General features: G+C 34.1%; 1 protein-coding gene and 1 pseudogene across 21 annotated transcripts in view; both read right to left on the bottom strand.

Annotated features, from left to right (window-relative positions):
• RALYL (RALY RNA binding protein like) overlaps nt 1–22626 on the bottom strand; it is a 757987-nt gene that overhangs the window by 246702 nt on the left and 488659 nt on the right. The gene's annotated exons all lie outside the window — the stretch shown is intronic.
• Nucleotides 16947–19612, bottom strand: LOC112629784 (annotated as a pseudogene).

Genomic DNA, 22626 nt, shown 5'->3' with positions numbered 1-22626 from the left:
GTCATTCATATCACCCAGCACCATGATGCATGGGTGGGACCCTTCTCTTACCCTATCCTCCTTATCATATCAGCTGCCCCTGTGGTAACACTGGCTTTTCTCCTCTTAGAGATCAAGGCTTCCTTCTTTTGAAACACATCCTTATTCATACAATTCCTATAAATTCTTTATATGAATACTCTCCTCAGGTTCTTTCAAGGATAACAACCAAATAATTTTCAACCCCAGCATGATCACCAATCCATTTTTTCAGCAATTAAACAAATATACATCTGTATCTTGAACACTCATCTGTATTAAATTACTTGCTGTCTTGACAACTGCCTGGAGATCTGGACCCACATCCATCCACTCCAAGTCAAGTGCTGTCCTGTAAGTAGATAATCTAAAAGTAGTTACTAAAATATTTAATGGCTGTCATATTAAAAACGTCTTGTCATTTCATTCAACGCCTCATTTTACTTTATTTATCATCGTTCTTTCTTGAATTGAAGGAAATAAAAAACTTCCTTAAGTTTGGTTCAAGTTTTCACTTGTGATATTGATTCAAATTAGGGAAAAATAACGATTTCCAGAAAGATGCTTCTTTATTCTTGACTGTTGCTAAAAGTGAAATAAGCAAACAAATCAATTCTGTATTCCTTAGTTTTGTTCAGTTTTTTTATGTATCCGGAAGAGACTTTCATTGTTTTTTTAAACTATAATTGGGTTTTATTAAGTCTTTATTCATTTTTTGGACTTTGTCCAGTTTCCTATGCATTAATGTCAAAGAAGTCTTTAAATTATTATGATTCTGAAATATTTAATACTTGCAAGTATTAAACACAGCCAAAAATGTTTATCCTTTATAACTCAAATTACAATTGATTTTATTTTTACTGCATCTCCTTAGTGGTAATTGTTTTTTAGCATTCTTGTTTTTGTTGCTTCCCTTTCTTTGTATGCTTTCCATTTAATTTTATCTGAGTTTTATCTTTTTGTAGCCTAAATTTGATTATCCAGACTTAGTTTTATCTTCTTGGTTGCCTGATTTTCTCATTTATATTTGGATAAATTTGCAGTATTTTAAGGATAATGAAATTCTATCTTCTTTATCCTTTGTCCTTTACCCTTTATACTTTATCTTCTATTCTTTGGATGGGTTCAAGTATTTCATGGTTACAAAAGAGTTGAAAAATGTCTTTAATTTCCTAACGATTATACTTAAAAATATGAAGGAAATTATTTATGCCTATGTAAATAATTTACCTCCCTTCAACATATTTTTAACAAATATTGGTTATTTTATACCTTAAAGGTATAATATAAAATAATCCTGAACTCTAAAAAGCACAAGATCTCTTTTTAGGTGATAGCCACATAAAAGGTACTATCATATGCAACAAACTACCTCACAGACATATGGAAGCGATAATATAGTTTATTGGAGGTGTGCATTGCTATGGTCTAAATGTTTTTGTTCCTCTCCAATTAGTACATTGAAACCTAATGCCTCCTGTAATGTATTTAAAGGTGGGGCCTTTGGGAGCTGATTAGGTCATGGGAGCAGAACCCTCACAAATGTGATTAGTGCCTTTATTAAAACGACCCCAGAGAGATCCCTTGCCTCTTCCACCTGAGGACACAAAGAGAAGTTGCCTTCTATTGACCAGAAAGAAGGTCCTCACAAGACACTGAATCTGCCAGCACTTTGATCTTAGACTTCTCAGCCTTCATAACTCTGAGAAATAAATTTCTGTTGTTTATAAGCCACTCAGTCTATGGTATTTTAACAGCTGGAGGGGACTAGACAAGCATGATGTGGGAGAATTGCTGTACCATGCTCCCTAGAGATCTTTTACTTATGAAAAATACTTCCTCAGTAGCTCACAACTTTTGTCTCAGAGCATCTCCACTGTGTCCTGAGATGAAGGGATAGTACTGAGTTTATAGAGAATCATGATAAGAAATTAAAACATCCTTGAATTCATATTAGTTTCTGTGATCATGAAAATTATGCATAGAATCTTACTATGAAAGAATTTACAGAATAGGATATATACATTTATCTATCTACCACCTATTCATCTGTCTGTTATCTATTTATCCTATCTGTCTATCTATCTGTCTATCTATCTATCTATCTATCTATCTATCTATCTATCTATCTACCTACCTACCTACCTACCTACCTACCTATCTACCTACTACCTACCTACCTACCTACCTACCTACTACCTACCTACCTACCTATCTTAAAAGCCACAGGGTTGTGAGTGGTAAAGCTTCCTAGCAAAACAGTGTTCTGAGGTGTTTTTAGGATGTGTCATTCTTCAGTGGCCAGATTGTAGCTGGAGAAAATTCTTAAGCACAGAAGACCCAGGACAATGGTGGGGACCAGCAAGTGGCACGTGAGGCAGAGGAGGGCAGAGATATAAATTAGGAAGTATCCTGTTGTACACACTGCTGACTTCTCAGAGTTCTGCCTTTCTCTTTTCCTGGCTGATTCTATCTTAGTCAACATCTGTCTTTCTGAAACTTGCCCTGACTTTCTTCTTTCTGGACTCTGAACTAGAGTATCTGGTTTCATCTTTCTATTCTGTGGGGTTTCTTTCCTCTGTTGTGTTTTATCTATATAAAATTCATTGTATTTCTACTCTATTTTATATATGTGGTAGTAGGGCACAAATTCTTGGTGTGAGGCAGGTAATAAATACATGCTGCTAAAAAAGATGAACTGGGACTCAGCACTCCACTGTATGATACCTTGCATTTTCTTCTTCAAAGAATATATGTTATTATCGTTGGGACTCTATATTATAATTTTGCATCATCACCCCTAGAGTTCACTAATGTTAGCTTTACAATGTAAGCAATGAATTAAATACATGAGATATTTTAATTAAAATAGTTCACTAATCAATTACAGAAGCTAAATGGAATCATAAAAATGAACAATTATTAAGTGCTTACTTTGTGTGAGGGATTTTGTTTATGCTACTTTAATTGTAAAGCAGTGATGTGAGGTAGGAGTCCTCATCCTACAGATAAGGGAACTGAGGTTCAAGGGCCAAGTTCAAAGAGTTTGCAAGAAAGAAGCAGAGCTGCAGTCTAAGTTTGTGAGCTTCTAAAGCTGTACCCAGTTCATGATACCACTATCTCATGTGTTGAAAAACTAATTGTCAAAGAAACCAAATTCAGAAAACAGTTGAGAATAGAGAACACTGTCTAGGATTTTACTTTAGTTGGAATTATTGGGGTTATTGTCATTTTGGCAAATATACATGCTTTTAAAGTGTCAGACAATGGGAGAATATATTTGATATGTGAGATTTCAATAGAGAATGCATCCTGATACTTACCTATCCTCGTACTCCAGATAAAGAGAACAGTGTGTTCTCCCTTGTAAGTGGGAGCTAAATGATGAGAATATATGGACACATAGAGGGGAAAAACAGACACTAGGGCCTTTGGAGGGTGGAGGGTGGGAGAAGAGAGAAGATCGGAAAAAATAATTAGTAGGTACTAGGCTTAATACCTGAGTGATGAAATGATCTGTACAGCAAACCCCCATGACACAAGTTTACCTGTATAACAAAACTGCACTTTCACTCCTGAACTTAAAACTTAAAAAAAATTCTAGAGGTGCCTATATTGTGATTCTAAACATATTCAAGTAAAGCCTAATCAGTGCATGAAGTCCACTGAAATGATATATTTGCACTAATCTAAGGTCCATTATGGATTTGGAAAATGTTCTTCAGGGAAAATAATCAAGTAGGTTAGAATGACCCAGAACAAATTTCCAATTAAAAAGAGGTAACATTATATCAGAAAATTAGGTGCCCATACACACACATAACCAAACTATTTTGAAAATGTTGGTCTAGACATTAAGAAGATTTGTTCATAGTTTAAAAATATAAATGTCTAAAATAGACAAAAACCAATACTATTATATGTAATTATGGACTTTAAAAAATATCAATTTTGATTTATGGATCATATTCAGCATAATTTTGTTTCTAAGAATAATAACATTTTTACCCCCAAATTTCTAATTATTTCCAATTTAAAATGTGCATAAAATATTATACATTAATAGAATTCATTTCAGCCTGTCTACAAAAGTATTATACACAGCAATCCTGTTCTCCTAATTCCTTTCCTGTTCCTATTTAGTTATAATTACACCACATTGATGAGCTACTTCAGCCTGCTGAGTTGAATAGAATGAATTTTCAGGTATAATTTAGCATTACATAGCCCAAGGGCATTTCAGAAATCCATCTCCAATCCTCATTTTGTGTGTATTTGTGTCTGCTAAAGGGCTTAGAACCACCTGGATATTCTTTGACCTCTTATATGTGTTTCAAATAGAACTATTTGAATAAACTCTGCATTTGCCATTACCAGCACAGCAGTATGTGAACAGTAAATATGTAAATGAAATTCATGATTCTCTTACCATTATAAAAACCATTTTTAGATGTTTACTTAAACAGCCTTAGATACAGAAACAGAAATTATGGTAGGAAAAAAAGAGTCTCACATTTTATTTTCAAAACTTCTTTAGTTTGGCAAATACAAAATCTTATATTATTTTTAAATCATGCCTTGAAAAGCTATAGAAAGCTCACCTGGAGAGCGCAATAAATACTTAAATGAGTCATTAGAGGATTCACAAAATCTGAACACAAATACAGCATGTGAAAAGGTGATTATTCAATTTTAAAAACCTTTGGCTCCCAACTTCTAAGACCATTTAAAGAAACGTTTGTAGGAAAATAGTATAACAAAGAAGGAACCAAGATTTCAGCTTGTGACTACCTAATCTTGATGGAATGAGGAAAAAAATTTCTGTTTTGTGGTTGCCTTTTTCTTGGGTTGATGATCACATGTGTTTTCAGTAGCATAAACAGTTATGTTCCCATCTGGATAAGATTAACCTTTTTTAATTATAACATTTAGGATTTAACATATGATCCCTCATTTAAATTAAATGAATTTAACTTCAGTTTTTTAATAGTATACTTGTGCACTTAAATTGTGTCATCTGGTTGATGTAATGCTAAGTAAAAACAGACATGATTGTTGGTATAGCTTTTATTTTATTTGGGAATACAGACACTAATCAGGTGATCACAAACTTACAGAATATATTCATTCATTTGATTCATCATCCTGTTCCTAGCAGATTTGTGGTGCTATGACAGTGTATTGAAAAAATGGCCCTTGACAATGAGTAGTCCACTCTTCTCTGAGGCTGAGTGAATGAGTGCTGTATTAGGAGTGTTTAAAGAATGGAGCCATGGGTAACAATAATTAAGCATTAGTGACAGAATTACTGAGAGGGGCAGAAAGTTCAGTGGACTATGTTGATCTAAGAACAGGATGATGATACATAATTGGTGTTCAACAAATAATGTTGATACATGCTTTTTCTTTTTGCTAAGTTTGCTACCAATTTGTAATCATAGTGCAAACAATTTCTCATTACTCAGATTAAGAAAACAACAATTAGTAAATAGAATTCTATACCTCATTGCTTCTTGCAACCAATACTAAGTGTATACTTGTCCAAGATACAAGGGGATAAAGATAAAATAACCATCATCTTAATCGTAAAATTTTGCTTATAATACGTGATTCATAAAGTTTTCAAAAATAATATTTCAATAAAACCACCAGTTAAAATGTCTGTTTATATCAAAGAGAATGAATGTAATCAGTACCCTGACACTTGAAATAATGGTTCTAGTTTTGAAAAGTGGCAGTTAGTAGTGATAGAAGGCCCTGTAATATGTCAATACATATATGACAAGAATTAATTCCATGCAGATCACGGGGCATGACATTTTGGAAATTTTCAGCAGAAGCAGAATAAATTATTTATGTCTTAGAGGATATTATAAAAATGTAAGCTGAGATGTGTATGAGTTGGTGCCCATGACATGAACAGATTAGTGACAGCTTAAAAAATTACTGAAAATAAAAATAAACTACTGAAACATATGTGTAGACCTGACACATTATCAAGAAATAGTGATTAATAAATATGGCTTCAGAAAATGGAAAAAAGAAAACTTTTATAATAAAAATACTAAAGGCATTTCTGGTTAATCCTAATTCTTCTTGATATTAGTTAATATCTGACAATATTAATTATCTTTTTTCCTGAAAAATCCATTTATTGGCTTCTGTGCCATTTTTTTTTTAGTTTCCTTACTAAATTTATATTTGTAGACCAAATACTTGTGTAGAACTCTGTTTAAATTCTATAGGCATTACAATTGTGATGGTTTAACACCTTTGGTTCTTGAACAACACTGTCTTGCTTTATTTAAATCCTAGTTTTGCCATTTGTCAGCTGTGTGATCTTGGTCGAGTTACTTCATATTTTTGTACCACAGTTTCTTCATCTATAAATGTTTCCTCACCTATTATATATTTACAGGACTGCTATAAGAATTAAATGGGTCAATACATAAAAAGTGCTTAGAAGAATGACAAGTATAGTATTAGCTATTATTACTGGATATACCCATGTAGCTGTTCAAAATACATATCAAATACAACATACACAAAAACAGCCTATTCCAGTGTTTCTGGTTAGAGCATATCATAAAACAATAATTTATTGGCAAATGTCAGTATAATGCCACTTTGATTATTTTAGCTTTGTAATATATTTTAAAGTTCGGTGGTATGATGTTTCCAGCTGTGTTCTTTTTGTTCAAGATTACCTTGGCTATTGAAGGTCTTTTGTGATTCCATACATATTTTAGGATTGCTTTTTGTATTTCTGTGGAGAATGTCGTTGGAATTATGGTGAGTATTTTATTGAATCAACAGATTGCTTTTAGTAGTCATTTAAAAAATACTAATTCTTTTAATCGACAAACACAGGCATTTTTCTATTTATTTGTGTCTTCTACAATTTCTTTCATCCCTTTTTATAGTTCTCAGTATACAGGTGTTTCACCTCCTTGCTTAAATTTACTCATGGATATATTTTTTATGATGCTATTGTAAATGAGATTGTTTTCTTAATCTTTTTTTCCAATAGTTAGTGAATAGAAACACTACTGATCTTGGCATGTTGATTTTGTATCCTGCAACTTTATTGAATTTGTTTATCAGTTCTAATGGACTGATACGAATCAGATTTTTGGTGGAGTCTTTAGGATTTCTCTATATAAGATCATGTCATCTGCAAACAGAGAAAATTCAACTCCTCCTTTACAATTTGGATGCCTTTTATTTCTTTGTCTTACCCAGTTGCTTTGGCTAGGACTTCCAGTGCTATGTTGCATAGAAGTGGAGAGAGTGGGGATCTTGTTCCTAATCATAGAAGAATTCTCAACTTTCCACCACTGGTTAAATGTTAGCTGTGGGTTCCTCATATATGGCCTTTATTGTGTTGAGGTACATTAGTTTTATACCTAATTTGTTGAGAGCTTTTTTGTAACCATGAAAGAATGTTAAATTTTGTAAAATGTATTTTTCTTCAACTCTGAGATGATCATATGGTTTTTCTCCTTCATTATGTTAATATGATGAATCACATTTATTGATTTACATATTTGAATGATTCTTACATCCCAGGGATAAATTCTACTTGATCATGATCACTGATTCTTTTAAAATGCTGTTGAATTTTATTTGCTTCTATTTTGTTGATAATTTTTACAACTATGTTCATCAGAAATATCAGCCTGTAATTTTTTTTCTTGTAGTGCCCTTGACAGGCGTTGGTATCAGAGTAATGCTGGCCTCATAAAATGAGTCTGAAAATATTATTTCCTCTTCAAGTTTTCATGTATTATATTAATACGGTTTGGTTGTGTCCCCACCCAAATCTCACCTTCAATTGTTTTTCCCATAATGTCCACATGTTGTGGGAGAGACCCAGTGGAAGGTAATTGAATCATGGGGGCAGTTATCTCCATGATGTTCTTGTGATAGTGAGTGAGTTCTCATGAGATCTGTTGGTTCTAAAATGGGCTTTTCCCCTTTTGCTTGACACTTCTCCTTCCTGCCATCATGTGAAGAAGGATGTGTTTACTTCCCCTTCTGCCATGATTATAAGTTTTGTGAGGCCTCCCCAGCTATGTGAAACTGTAAGTCAATTAAACCTCTTTGCTTTATAAATTGCCCAGTCTCAGGGACTTCTTTTTAGCAGTGTGAGAATGGGCTAATACATTTATCCCCAGAAGCCAGCCAGTGTCTGAGATATATTAGTTGCTCTACAAATATTTATGAATCAAATGAGTGTATTAGTTTTCTGTTATTGCTTTAACAAATTACCACAAATTTGATAATTTAAAACAACACAAATTTACTCTGATGGTCTTGGAAGTTAGACATTTAAAATAAAGTATGGGTTGGGCTATGTTATTTATGAAGATTTCAGGAGATAATTTCTTTGCTTGCCTTTTCTAACTTCTAGAGGCTACCTACCATCCTTGGCTCATTGCGTCTTCCTTCAACTTAGTGCATCACTCCACTTCGTGGATCCATTACCATGTCTCCCTTTTCTTACTTTGATTCTCCTTCCTCTTTAGTAGAAGGATTCTTGTGATTACATTGACCCATCCAGATAATCTGCCGTCACTGTCATTGCTACAACCAAAGAGACTCAAGTATTTGGAAAATATCCAGATCCTGAACCATGCCGTACCTGTTACAACATACACATGCAAAATAAGGCTACACACTTTGCATTTTCAGCTTTTCAGTTCCTGCAGCAGCAGGATTCATACCAGATATATGTTGAAATGGATATTTCATTAAATCTATAGATTAATTTGTGAGAAATTATATTTTAGGTCTTCAAATCCATGAACAGGTTTTGCAGGTTTCACGATAGTGGTCTTACACACATTCCATTAGATTTATGCTGAAACATTAGATTTGTAAAAGTTATTCTAAGTGATACCCCTTTAAAATTTCATATTCTATGTTTGATTGCTATTGCTGGTACATGGAACGAAAAATGACTTTGTGTATTGACCTTCTGGAATTGCTTAACTAACTGAGCAGTCCATATTGTTTTTGATTTTTCTGTATATTCAATCAAGTTATCTATAAATAGGGATGGTTTTTATTTCTGTCTTCAGTGGCTATGACATCCAGTGTAATACTAAATATAAGTGATGAGAATGCGCATATTTTTCTCACTCTTCATTTCAAGGCATAAAGTTTCAATAATTCATTGCTAAGCATGATTTTACTCATGTGCATGTTTTTCTATTTTCATAAACTTGTTACATGAAAGACATCCCTTCTATTCTAATTTTCCAAAGGGTTTTTTTTTTTTTTAAATCATGATTGGATATTGAATTTGGTCAAATATATCTACTGATGTATATTTTTTCTCATTTATTGTGAAATATTTTGGTATATTTTTAAATGTTTTACCATATCTGCATTTCTAGAATAAACCCAGTGTGATCATGATGTTTTATACTTTTTATGAATCACTGCATTTGATTTGCTAACATTTTGCTCTTGTTTAGGATTTTTGTATCTATGCACATGAGAAAGTTCGACTATATTTTTTCGCTCCAATGATTTTAGTATCACTTCTTTTGCATGTGCTTTCTATCTACCTGGAATATCCCTTTCCTGCCTTTCCTCCAGGAGACTCACTCTCTCCTATTGCTTTCCTAGCACTCCAGGAATCCATCTTCTATAGGCCTCACCACTTCTATTCAAGATATGAGGGGTGGGGGAAGGAAAACCCAGTGTGTGTGGTTTAGAAGGTGCTCATTTGCTCTTTCTTGAATTAAGTGGGGCTGTGCTTACCTCCTTAGGAATATAATCAGATAATGATTTGTAAGTCTTACTCTTTGTTTTTGCATCTTTCTCAATTCACTGTCATTTCAACTACTTAATGATAAAAAAAAAAAATTAGAGAACTGAAATATAATCTATACTTTCAAATAGCCAGAGATGGCCAGAATGCCCCAGATTCTATCTCAAGAGTGATCTGTGGACAAAACAACCTCCTTGTAAACCAGAATGCCATATTTTATATATGACAGAAACCAAAGTCCCTTTGGCTTTCCTTCAGGAGAGTTCATCACAGCCCATTTATCATTTCTAGATCCCATATAAAGTGATCCTGACAAACTATAGAAAATGTTTGTAGTCTAATAAAACTGAAGAAAGTAATTTTAACTTTTAGGTTTAATAAATGCCAGCCATGTGGAAATTCTCCAAACAGTGCTTTGACTTGCCTGGAAAATGTTATTACTATAAAATGCTTGGAGATGCTAGATTTCTTTTTTCTTTTAATCTCAAAAATCAGTCTTACAAAGATAAAAAATATTAGCAATTCCACCATTTGAAAGTAGTTATGTCATTTTCCACCTATACAATTACATTTCTATAACTTCACTGATAAATTTATTTTAAAATGTAAATTAATGAATGATATCACTGATATCTCCAAAATCTGGGTCCTCATAATCCAGCTTTAGAATTTATCATCCACTTTCTTCTCTTCAATTTTCTGATTTAAAATATTTAATATTTGGCTATAAGACTTGAAGATGGATTTTTTTTTTTGCTCTGAATTATTAACTATTATAAATTATATATTGTTGAGTGTCATTTATGATTTTATTATCTATTATTATTATTATTATACTTTAAGTTTTAGGGTACATGTGCATAACGTGCAGGTTTGTTACATATGTATACTTGTGCCATGTTGCTGTGCTGCACCCATCAACTCGTCCTTTACATCCGGTATAACTCCCAATGCAATCCCTCCCCCCTCCTCCCTCTCCCCTCCCCATAATAGGCCCCGGTGTGTGATGTTCCCCTTCCTGAGTCCAAGTGATCTCATTGTTCAGTTCCCACCTATGAGTGAGAACATGCGGTGTTTGGTTTTCTGTTCTTGCAATAGTTTGCTGAGAATGATGGTTTCCAGCTGCATCCATGTCCCTACAAAGGACACAAACTCATCCTTTTTTATGGCTGCATAGTATTCCATGGTGTATATGTGCCACATTTTCTTAATCCAGTCTGTCACTGATGGACATTTGGGTTGATTCCAAGTCTTTGCTATTGTGAATAGTGCCGCAGTGAACATACGTGTGCATGTGTTCAAAGACGGATTTCTATTTGTATATTATTTGCATTTGAGAAACAGATAATTTTATTAAAAGCAATAGTTCTTTTACATTATAAATTTCTTTTTAAATCTTTTTTTGTTTTTAAATGTTTCTATCTTTATTGAAATATAATTAACAGATAAAAATTGTATATATTTACAATTTATAATTGTATATGTTTTGATGTACATATAAATTAAGAAATGATTACCATAATGAAGCCACTTAACATGTCCATCACCATTTTTGTGTGATAAGACCATTTAATGATAAGATCATTTAAAGTCTACTCTCGCAGCGCTATCTATAGCCACCATTCTGTAGGTTAAGTCTCCCAGACTTATTCATCCTGCAAAACTGCAACTTTATACTCTTTGACCAACATCTTCCCATTTCTCCCATTCCTCAGCCCCTGCCAACTACCATCCTATTATCTGCTTTTATGAGTTTGACTTTTTTAGATTCCTCATGTAAATGAAATCATGTAATATTTGTCTTTCTGTGCCTGGCTTATTTAATTTAGCATGATGTCCTCTAAATACTTCCATGTGGTTAGGCTAAATAATATTCCACTGAATTTATATGTGCCACATTTTCTTTATCCATTCATTTGCTGATGGAAACTTAGGTTGATTTCATATCTTGGATATTATGAATAATGCTACAAGGAACATAGGAGTGATGATATTTCCACATACTGATTTCATTTCCTTTCAATATACAAGTAGTGTAATTGCTGGAGGATGTAGCAGTTCTAGATTTAATTTTTTGAGGAACCTCAATACTGTTCCATCATGGCTGTACCAATTTATATTCACAACAACAGTGTAAAAGGGCTTTTTTCTCTACACTTGATGACACTTGCTATCTTTTGTCTTTTTGATAACAGTCTAATGTGTATGAGTCAGTCTAATAGTGTATGAGTTAATATCTTATTGCGGTTTGGATTTGCATTTCCCTGATCATTAGCGATGTTGAAAAGTTTTTTCATATACCTGTTGGCCCTTTGTATGTCTTCTCTTGAGAAATGTCTTTTGACATCCCTTTGGCCATTTCTTAATCAGATTTATTTGTTGTTCGCTATTGAGTTTCTTATGTATTTTAGATATTAACCCATTTTTGGATGTATTGTTTGCAAATATCTTTTCCCATTTCATAGGTTGCCTCTTCACTCCATGATTGTTTCCTTTGCTGTGAAGAAGCTTCTTAGTTTGATGCAACCCTATTTTTCTACTTTTACTCTTGTTGCCTGTGCTTTTGGGGTTATAGTAAAAAAAAAAAAAAAAAAAAAAAATCATTGCCCAGATTAATGTAAAAAAGCTTTTTCCCTAAGTGTGTTTCTAGTATTTTTACAGTTTCAGGTCTTATGTTTAAATCTTTAATCAATTATCAATTTTGACTTGATTTTTGTGTACAGGGTAAGACAAAAATCAAGTTTTTTTCTTCTGCTGTATTAAGATGTCCAGTTTTCCCAGTAAGACTTACTGAAGTGATTATCCTTTCCCCATTGTGTGTTCCTGGCACACTTTAATTGACCAAATATGTGTGGTTGTATTTCTGGGTTCTCTCTTTTGTTTCTTTGATCTTTATGTGTGTTTTTAATGCCAGCATCATGCTGTTTCAAGTACTAGAACATTGTAGTATATTTTGAAATCATCTTATTAGATACATATTTGCATTTATTTGTATCTTGTTATTTTGTCACCTAACATTCTAGATTATGGAATTCCAAGGCCTCTTCCAAATAAATTCTATACTGATGAATACTACATATTATTTAACACAGAAAGGCAAGACTTATCTAGAATTGTTTCATATTACAAATATGCATTCTGAAGTTAAAGAAAAAAAAACTATGAGGGATAGAGAAGTAGCTTAGTTCATCAATGGCAGTTGGGGGAGGAATTAAATAAATGAAATACTTTGAATGTCCATTTGTCCATTTAAATTCTTTTATTTATCCCCCAAAAGAGTAGTATTAACTGATTATGAATATATTATCTTACTCATATTATTTCCATCTGTAAAGTTCCCAAAAAATGAACTGAGCAAAAAGGTAGATGAGATCATGAGAAATAAAAATAAGAATCAAAGGATTTACCTAACAGAGTTTACATTGTAACAGTCATTACATTAACTATCTTAGCAATTTCAATGACACAACTGTCTTCAAGATGTAGTGAAGAAGTGAATGAATACCCCAAACAAAAAAAATTACAGAATTTTTGCAGAAAGTAAGTTTTTAGAAAACTTCTGTAGAGTACTTCATAGAACCCTAAAAAATTCAATGTACTACAAGTAGTTTGAATAGTTCAGTGATTTTTGCCAATTATGCAACACATTTTTTTAATTATTAATTTTCTGTGTTTCAAGTAACTGAGTTAACCAAGATACTTGTCTATATAAAGCAGTAAGTTACTATAAAACTTAGATTTCAGTGTCCTCAAAGGATCAGAAACTATAATAAATTTGATCATCCATGTGGAGTAAGGCCTATGTCTATCAGGAAATCAATTAACCTAATCAGTTGAGTGAAATAATAGTGTTGTTTTCACTCGGGTATTTTTTCCCATTCAATGTGGTTCTATCAAGAGTGTTCTGAGTACAGATATACCAATACTCAACAAGAGGGAACATTGGAAATTATAAGATGTGAATTGAAATGAAATAGACTTATAGACCCTAAGATCATTTTATCCATATGGTAGGAATTTAATAAGCGATTAATTGATTTAATGAATCCATATAATATAAGAATACATTTTATATTTTGTTAATTTGAAATAGAATAGGTTAAATTAAACCTCAAGGAACAATATTTCTTTGGCTGAATTAAAAATTCTAATTAACATTAAGCCATCAAGTTTGTAATATATCAGAACACAAAAATATGAAAACATGATTACCCCTGGATTAGAATTCATGAAGTTGCCATTTTTGTCATTTCAAAGTATGTGAAAGATATTTATTTTCTAACATGGAAAGACTATTTGTAATATTTAACATCAAGGCAAAGTTAATTCAGTTCGATCAAAGTATTTGAAATTTTTACAATGTTACCATATTAGGTGGATTACACAAAAATAAAGGCACATATATAAAATGAAGATTTTACACATCAAATGAAGGCAAATTATTTTTCCCATCATTGGAGGAAATGAGAAATAAAGAATCAAATGTTGGAAAAGGAAGTGATTTATAACATTTATGATGATGAAAATAATAAAAGTTTGAAATAACTTTTAAAAACATTATGATGTAATGGCTGAGTGTGGTGGTTCATGCCTATAACCACCACAGCACTTTGGGAGGCCGAGATGGGAGGATCATTTGAGGTCAGGAGTTTGAGACTAGCCTGGCCAACATGGTGAAACCTGGTCTTTACTACAAATACAAAAATTAGATGGGCATGGTGGCGTGCCCCTGTAATCCCAACCACTCAGGAGGCTGAGGCAGAAGAATTGCTTGAACCCAGTAGGCAGAGGTTGCAGTGAGATGAGATTGCACCACTGCACTCCAGCCTGGGCGACAGAGCTGGACCCAGTCTCAAAACAAACAAACAATATGATGTATTAATATAGCAAAATAACATGCTGGCAGTTTGCCAAACATGATGTTCTCTTTCACATTTGATCCCCTCTATGCATGTTGCTTCCTTGGCCTGGTTCTCTTTCCTCTTTTCTGCTGATACATAGCTTTTCTTGTTAGAAGGCTCAGTTTACTTTGCCAGTTTTGTGATGCTTTTTCCAACTGTTCAAGGCACAATTATTGTCAGTTCTGCTATAATGCTTGTTTTGAAAACGTAAATATGTTCTAAAGAAATTGATATAAAGAAAAAAATTAAGGTTGCTTATGCATGATTTCCTCCATGAGAAACATGAGGGGAATGCAAAAAACTGCACCAGCTGTGTCCAAGCTACGTGGGGATACACAAAATGTACCCTAATCCATACATACCACAAACATGAACCAGCTCTCTCCATTCACTGGGTGTTTTATAAGCCACAACTATCTGCACCTAATACAACCTTTCCTCTGATTTCAGCTCACCATCCTCCTACTTCCTAATAATTTGCAAGCTGCAACTCTTTTAATGTCCACTTCCAAAAGCAAACCAGATTTTATGGTAAAAATAACCACATTATTGTATCATTTATGTGTTTCTTAACTATTCACACACACACAAACAGTACCATTTTCATTAGGTTTTTATTTTTAAAAATATGGCAGTCACAAAATTTTTGAATGTTCGACTCCAGCCCATTTTACCATTATCCCTGTGTTTTTTAAATTGTATAATTCTACATGGTGTGATACTTTTTCAGGAACACATATGTCATATTTATAACAGAACTGACTATAGTACCATTAGCAACTTCTGTCATTCAGTAGTACTTAGCATATTGAGTTGCATTTATTTGTACACTTACCTATTTTCTCCACTAGAATGTGCAATTGTCCTGAATTGGGAGAGAATCAGGTACTAGAAAGGAGCTGAATAGTGCTGAGGAGGATGGTAGAATGAGGGCTGGTAGTGGAGACGATGGTGGGGGTTGGGTAAAGAGCAGGAAGGCAACCAGGATGAAGACTAGTACAGTAGCCTCACCTGGTGGTATAGAGTTGATGGGTTATAATGGATAGAGAAAAAAGTAGATTGTATCTTCTCTCTGAGCTACAATCAGTCAATCAATTGACCACTCAAACCCACTGATTTCACCTCACAGCTGCTCTTTTGTTTCTTTCCTTCTCCCCTGTTATGGACTCAATGTTTGTGTCTCAATGCATTCACATGTCAAAACTCTAGCCTCCAATATGACTGTATTTGGAAATGGGGCCTTTGGGAGGTAATGAGAGACAGATGAGGTCATGAGGGTAGAATCCTGATAAAAGGATTAGTGCCCTCATAAGGAAAGACACCAGAGAGCTTGCTCTCTCTTTGCCCCAACAAAGAAGTCACGTGAGCACACAGCAAGATGGCGACTGCCTACCAGCCAAGAGGAGGCCTCAGGTAAAACCTGCTTTGACAGCCCCTTGATGACTGACTTCTCTACCTCCTAAACTGTGCAAAAAATAAATTGCTGTTGCTTAAACTTTCCAATCTATGACAATTTGACAGGGCAGCCTGAACTAATACATCCTCAGAAATATAAACTGTACCCTGACATGTATGTAAGGTATGTATACCTTACATGTATGGCATTTCAAAGTCCTGATTGACTTTTCTCACCTATAGGAAAAAGTTTGAGTACCTTAAAATGTCATGCCAATTCTTACATGATTTTAACTCTGAATACCTTTCCAGCCTCAGGTCTTGTCAGTTCTGACCTTTCAAATACTAACTTCTTTGTAGTTCCTTGAACACAGATAGTGTTTTCTCATCAATGCTTTTGTCCACACAACTTCTTTGCTTAGGATGTCATTTCTCTTCATCTTCAAATGCAAATCTTCTAATTTCTTTAATACGGAGCTCAATCATAAACTTTTCCAGAAAGCTTTACCTCAGGCTAGTCTGTGCTTTCATAATTTCCATCGAGTCTCCTTTTCATGCCTTGGGCATGTCTCTTTATATTTGATTATATGCTCCTTGAAGGCAATGATCATCTTCCTTATCCTAATTCATAGTGGGTACTCAATAAATATTTATCAAATAAATATAAATGGCCAGCACATTAACTTGGCACAAGTATCACATATTCAGTAAATGACAAATACTATTATTATTATTTTATAATGTTGAAGCCTTTCTTTGTGAAGTGGTTATTAACAACTCTATAAAAGGTTTGGATTCCAATGAAAAGATGTGTTTTCATTTGAAAGCCTTCAGGGCTCCATTGTGTCATGTTAGCAGTGAGTAGTGTTGAATTTGGCGTAATAGTTAATGATCTTATTTATGTCTTCCAAGCAATCCTCAGTAGCAATTTTTAACCATACTCTGGTCAAAAACATACCAGCTTCGGCCAGGCATGGTGGCTCACACCTGTAACCCCAGCACTTTGGGAGGCTGAAGTGGGCAGATCACCTGAGGTCAGGAGTTTGAGATCAGCCTGTCTAACCCAGTGAAACCCCGTCTCTACTAAATATACAAAACTAGCTGGGTGTGGTGGCACATGCCCATAATCCCAGCTACTCAGGAGGCTGTAGCAGGAAAATCGCTTGAACCTGGGAGGCGGAGGTTGCAGTGAGCCGGGATCATGCCACTGCACACCAGCCTGGGAGACAGAGTGAGACTCAGTCTCAAAAACAAACAACAAAACAACAAAACCCAGCTTCTATACAAAAGCTTCTAATCTCAGCCCCAGTGCTGTTTGGATGTAGTTGTGCTAACCATGCAAATCTGGTATCTTTCAACATCCATTGAACAAGTATGAATCTTAAAGATGTGAGTCTGACCCTCTAGATCAGGTAAACTAAATTCAATCTTTCTATCCAATTTCCCCGGGTTCATCAGTGCTGAATCCAAAGTATCAGATCTGTTAGTGGCCATCAGCACTTAATATTGCCTTGATAATCAAAGCCATCCAACTGATGAATTAGTTCCCACATTTTTTCTCTGTACTTCATTGTCACCTCTAGCACCATCATCAAACTGAGCTCTTCCAACAGCATCAGTTTCATCAAAGAAGATAAGGCAGGTGTTTCTTGTTCTGGCCATTGGGAAGAGCTTATGAACCATTCCAGCCCCTTTGCAGTTATAGTTCTATAAAAGTTCATATCCAATAACTCGATGAAGCAAGCATAAGTCCCATTTAGCAACCACCTGAGCACAGAGTGTCTTGCCTGTACCTAGTGGACCAAAGAGCACACTCTTGGGAAGCTCCGTGCCAAGGTTAACAAATCTCTCTGGATGAAGTAGTGGGGTTTCAACTACTTACAATTTCTCAATCTGTTCCCTACAGCCACCAACATCGCTGTATATGACATCAGGTTTTTACTCCACTGGCATCATGGTAATTGTTGGGTCAATCTTAGAAAGCATGGGAATATGAATTTAATTCACATCAAATTTCATCCCTGCTTCAATGTCAGTAGATCACTGAGGTCCACCACAAACTTAGCAATCTGCTACACACTGACAATGTATTTTGAGTTCTCAGAATCAGCATTTACTGTCTTTCTACACCTTGCAACCTGTAAACATTGTTCACCCTGGAGCATTTGCTTATTTGCAGCCAAATCCCAGAGTGCTGGTGGTGGCCAGGCTAGTGTCAGACTCTTTAATACTACTGAGATAATTTTCTTAAGGAGTTATTGAATGTCATTCTCAACCTGCTTAATCTCCCTAGAATAAGTGCTCTGACCATGATTTTTCAGCAAGGCAGTATCCTCTTCATTCAGAGCTCAAAAGTGTTTGTCATCCTTCTCATCCTTTTTGATTTTCCACTGATCAGCACTGAGGTAATCCAGCGTTTTAAGAGATGCCAGTGATTCAGCTCCTTAGTGATTACACTGCCTTACTATTATTTCTTTTATGCACTGTTGCTAGTGAACTTTTAGCTTTCTGCAGGAAATGTGAAAGTAATAAAGAGACTCAAGAAAACTCCATGTTGAAATAGGTTTGTACAATTTTTTCTGACCTTTTGCAGCCTCCTCATAAATTCTTTATCATGTGCTTGTTCGTATTTAAAAATATTACACTTGGCTGGGTGCAGTGGCTCACGCCTGTAATCCTAGTACTTTGGGAGGCCAAGGCGGGTGGATCATTTTAGGTCAGGAGTTTGAAATCAGTGTGGCCAACATGGTGAAACCCTGTCACTACTAAAAATATGAAAAAATTATCTGGGTGTGGTGGTGCATGCCTGTAATCTCAGTTACTCAGGAGGCTGAGGCAGGAGAATCACTTGAACCCAGGGTGTGGAGGTTGCAGTGAGCTGAGATCTCACCACTGCACTCCAGCTTGGGTGACAAAGTGAGACTCCATCTCAAAAACAAAAACAAAACCAAAACAAAACAACAAAACTACACTTGCAGGGCAGAGGAGGTCATTTGTATAGGAAGTAATTCATAAAACTGACAATTTAACTATAGTAATCAAGAGTTGTCCATTCCCATATAGACAATGTTAAAAAAAATGTGTGAATAGCAAAGTGCTTTTGTATAAAACTTATGATATCAGTGGAATTTGAAATTTAGAACTAATGATTTTTTTTTCAGTTGGTTGGTAATTTAAGAGAAAAGTAATATCGCTTGAATTCACTCTGAAGCACACATCCAGAAAAATCTATAGCTCTAGCACTCCAGAGAAGTTCAACCTCCTATAAATGAAGAAATAGAAAGTGGTTTTATTTTCCACTTGTGCTGTACATAAGTTTATTTCTTGAAAAATGCTATCTGAGGTGAGTAAAGGGAAAGTAGCCTAGGCTAATAATTTAGGCTAGAAGTATATGAATTGAAGGTACATTGAAAATGTCATAAAAAAGTCATTTCATGTGGGAGTTCAGTTAGCCATCACTTTAAGACGTTTTCTTTAAAAACAGCTTTACCTGAGAAAGCAGCTGACGTAATTGCATCTTTTATTTTCTTTTATTGCACAAAATATCAATAAATACTGCTGGTTTTAAGCATTTTCTGTTCGGAAGCAATCTTTATTCTTTTCTATTTCCATTTTTATCACCAGTTTAAATTGTTAGATAGAATGTTATAGGTACACTTTTCTGATTCAAAAAATGTCTAAAAAACACATTTTGTTGAGATAATTAAGAAATAGGCAAATTATTTATTCTTGATATTATAACATATCATTTCTTAGTAGGTAATCTATGCCTATTCCCACTTATACTTTCTTTTATTTCCTTTTAAGGTTATAAGTAGTACAATGACCAGGTTTAACTGTTTATATAATCTTCAATCTATACTTAGTGCTATATGAAAATAACTGGATCATGTTATTCAAAATACATTTTACAAACATAATAATTTTAACTTTTTATTAGTTTATTTAATAAAAGACAAATCAATATCAAATTTTATTTTATCTGGGACATTGACAACTAGAGAAAAAAAAGATAAAACCTTTTTACTTCTTCATTCCTTTAATTCTTCATTTCTTCCTTTAAAGTACAAGACTGCATTATGGGCAGGGTGACTCATGCCTGTAATCCCAGCACTTTGGGAGGCCCAAGAGGGTGGATCATGAGGTCAGGAGTTCAAGACTAGCCTGGCCAACATGGTGAAACCTCATCCGTACTAAAAACACAAAAATTAGCCAGGAATGGTGGCATGCACCTGTAGTCCCAGCTACTTGAGAGGCTGAGCAGAAGAATTGCTTGAATCCAGGAGACAGAGGTTGCAGTGAGCTGAGATCAGGCCATTGCACTCCAGCCTGGGTGACAAAGTGAGACTCCGTCTCAAAAAAAAAAAAATTCCTTTAATATGTAATCAAGCCCAAGCAATAAAAAATCTTTTGAAAGGATTATAACTTTTGCCTTCATTTCTATGTTTCCCCATAACTTTGAGCACAGAAGGGCCTTAATAATCATTTAGTTGAAGCTTAATGATGACATAACCAGCTATAATACAGCTTCTTGAAATCCAAAAGGCTGTTTTAGGATTGGGTGGGGACCTTAAATGGTCATTTGCTATTAAGCACGATCACACTAAAATTCTAGAGACAGATTCAGTTATCTCATGGACTCATTGTGAACTCAGTTTGTTCACATAACAAAATGCTAACTGGGACATGGGATTTGGGAGCACACCGGGAATGTTAGGACATGGTTTTGATTGCAACATTCTCATAAACTATCTGTAGGAAAAAAGGGGTTATGCCTACAACCAAGCTTTGTATATTTGCATACAAGCCACACACTAAGACCTATTTCTGCTGTATGGACATCTGCAAAATCTCAGGGACCACATGGAGAAGGGAATAAGCTACATTTCTAATATAGTCATAGTATAAGCAACCCAAATTTGCTATCCATATCTCTACATTAGTGATTCCTGGTTTTTGCAATTGCAATTACTTGGATCAGAAAAAATCCAAAGGGAAAATACTCTTTCAAGTAAGGACATTTATAAAATATTTTTGCTTCTCACTATCATTTCATTTATTTATTATTTTCCCCCTTTTTCCAGCCTTATTGAGGTATACTTGACAAATAGCAGTTGGATATATTCAAGATATACAATGTAATGCTTTGATATACACATGCATTGTGAAATGATTGCCACATTAATTAACACATCAATTGCCTCACAGTTCTCTTTTTAGTTAGTTAGATTCACCAACTCATGTGCTCTTTTTGTTTGTGACCAATAATATTTTTCCTCCTTTTTATTTGTACAAATCTATGGAGTACATGTGCAATTTTGTCACATGCATAGATTGTATAGGGGTAAAGTCAGGGCTTTTAGAGTACCCATCACCTGAATAATACACATGGTGGAGAAGACGATCTAACATCTATGAACTGTGGTGAAAAGACAAGGAGAATATCTACAGAAAAGGGGGAACTCAAAAAGACAAACTTTTTTATGTGACCAAACACGTAAAACAGTGAGGAATTCCACAGAGAAACAAAGTTGGCCTTTCAGAGAAAAAGAGATGTTTGAATTTGATAATATTTATATGAGCATGAAAATCATCAAATATTGGTTACTAAGTCAAAAATTAACTCCTAAAGTTTCATTTTGTAAATCAGTTTTGAAAATATTCCTCAAGCATAAGCTAATTTTTATCTTTTTAAAGTAAATTTTAAACTAATATTTGGGGAATTAAGTCTATGCCATTCAGTTCTCCTATTTCCTATTTAAGGAGGCATTTGTAAGCCTCTATTAAGTCAAATTTCTTAAAAACATCAGTAGAAAAGTAATAGAATTGGTGGACTGGTTATACTTTAATACATATTTTTGAAAAAAGAGATTCTTCAAATAATCTCAAAAACCACCTAAGTCATCCAAAGTTACACTGTAATTTAAGGAATAAAAACATTTAATAAGCATATTTTAAAATTTTAGTGAAAAATTCAAGTTTATATTCAACTTAAATATTTATTTGCTAAGCCTTCAGAATAAAATGTATTTCTCAAACATCATGGAATTGGAAATATGATAAATCTTATTTGTTATGGGTTTGGTGGTTTAAAAACCTTCAGTTTAACAAGTTACAAATGTAATTACATTTTTAAGAACTCAGAGCTACTTAACAGTAGATGCAGTACATTTTATGTCTTCTTTTTTTTCTTTTACATATGCACTACTGGCATAAATCTTCTTATAATCAAATTTTAAATAAACATAGTAAGAATAAATCTAAGAAACAACTTTAACTCAAACTATGCTTACTTTGTATACAATTTGCTTTCAAAAATTTAAGAAGAAATGTATCTTCTTCTAAATGTTCTGTAATCTTGGATTTCATGTGTAATAACCTAGTAAGCCAGCATTGACTACACTAAGAGTTAACAGAGGAAATTTTGTTAATCAAATTTTATTGAGTATTCTCCATATGCTAAAAATATGCTAAGAATAAAAGACAAATGGTCCTGTCCACCTGGATTATACAGCCTTGATGAGATAATGA

The sequence above is a fragment of the Theropithecus gelada genome, chromosome 8 (genome assembly GCF_003255815.1).
Source record: "Theropithecus gelada isolate Dixy chromosome 8, Tgel_1.0, whole genome shotgun sequence".
Lineage (NCBI taxonomy): Eukaryota > Metazoa > Chordata > Mammalia > Primates > Cercopithecidae > Theropithecus > Theropithecus gelada.
The sequence above is the reverse complement of the archived record's forward strand: the minus strand, read 5'-3'. Positions and strand labels throughout refer to the sequence as shown.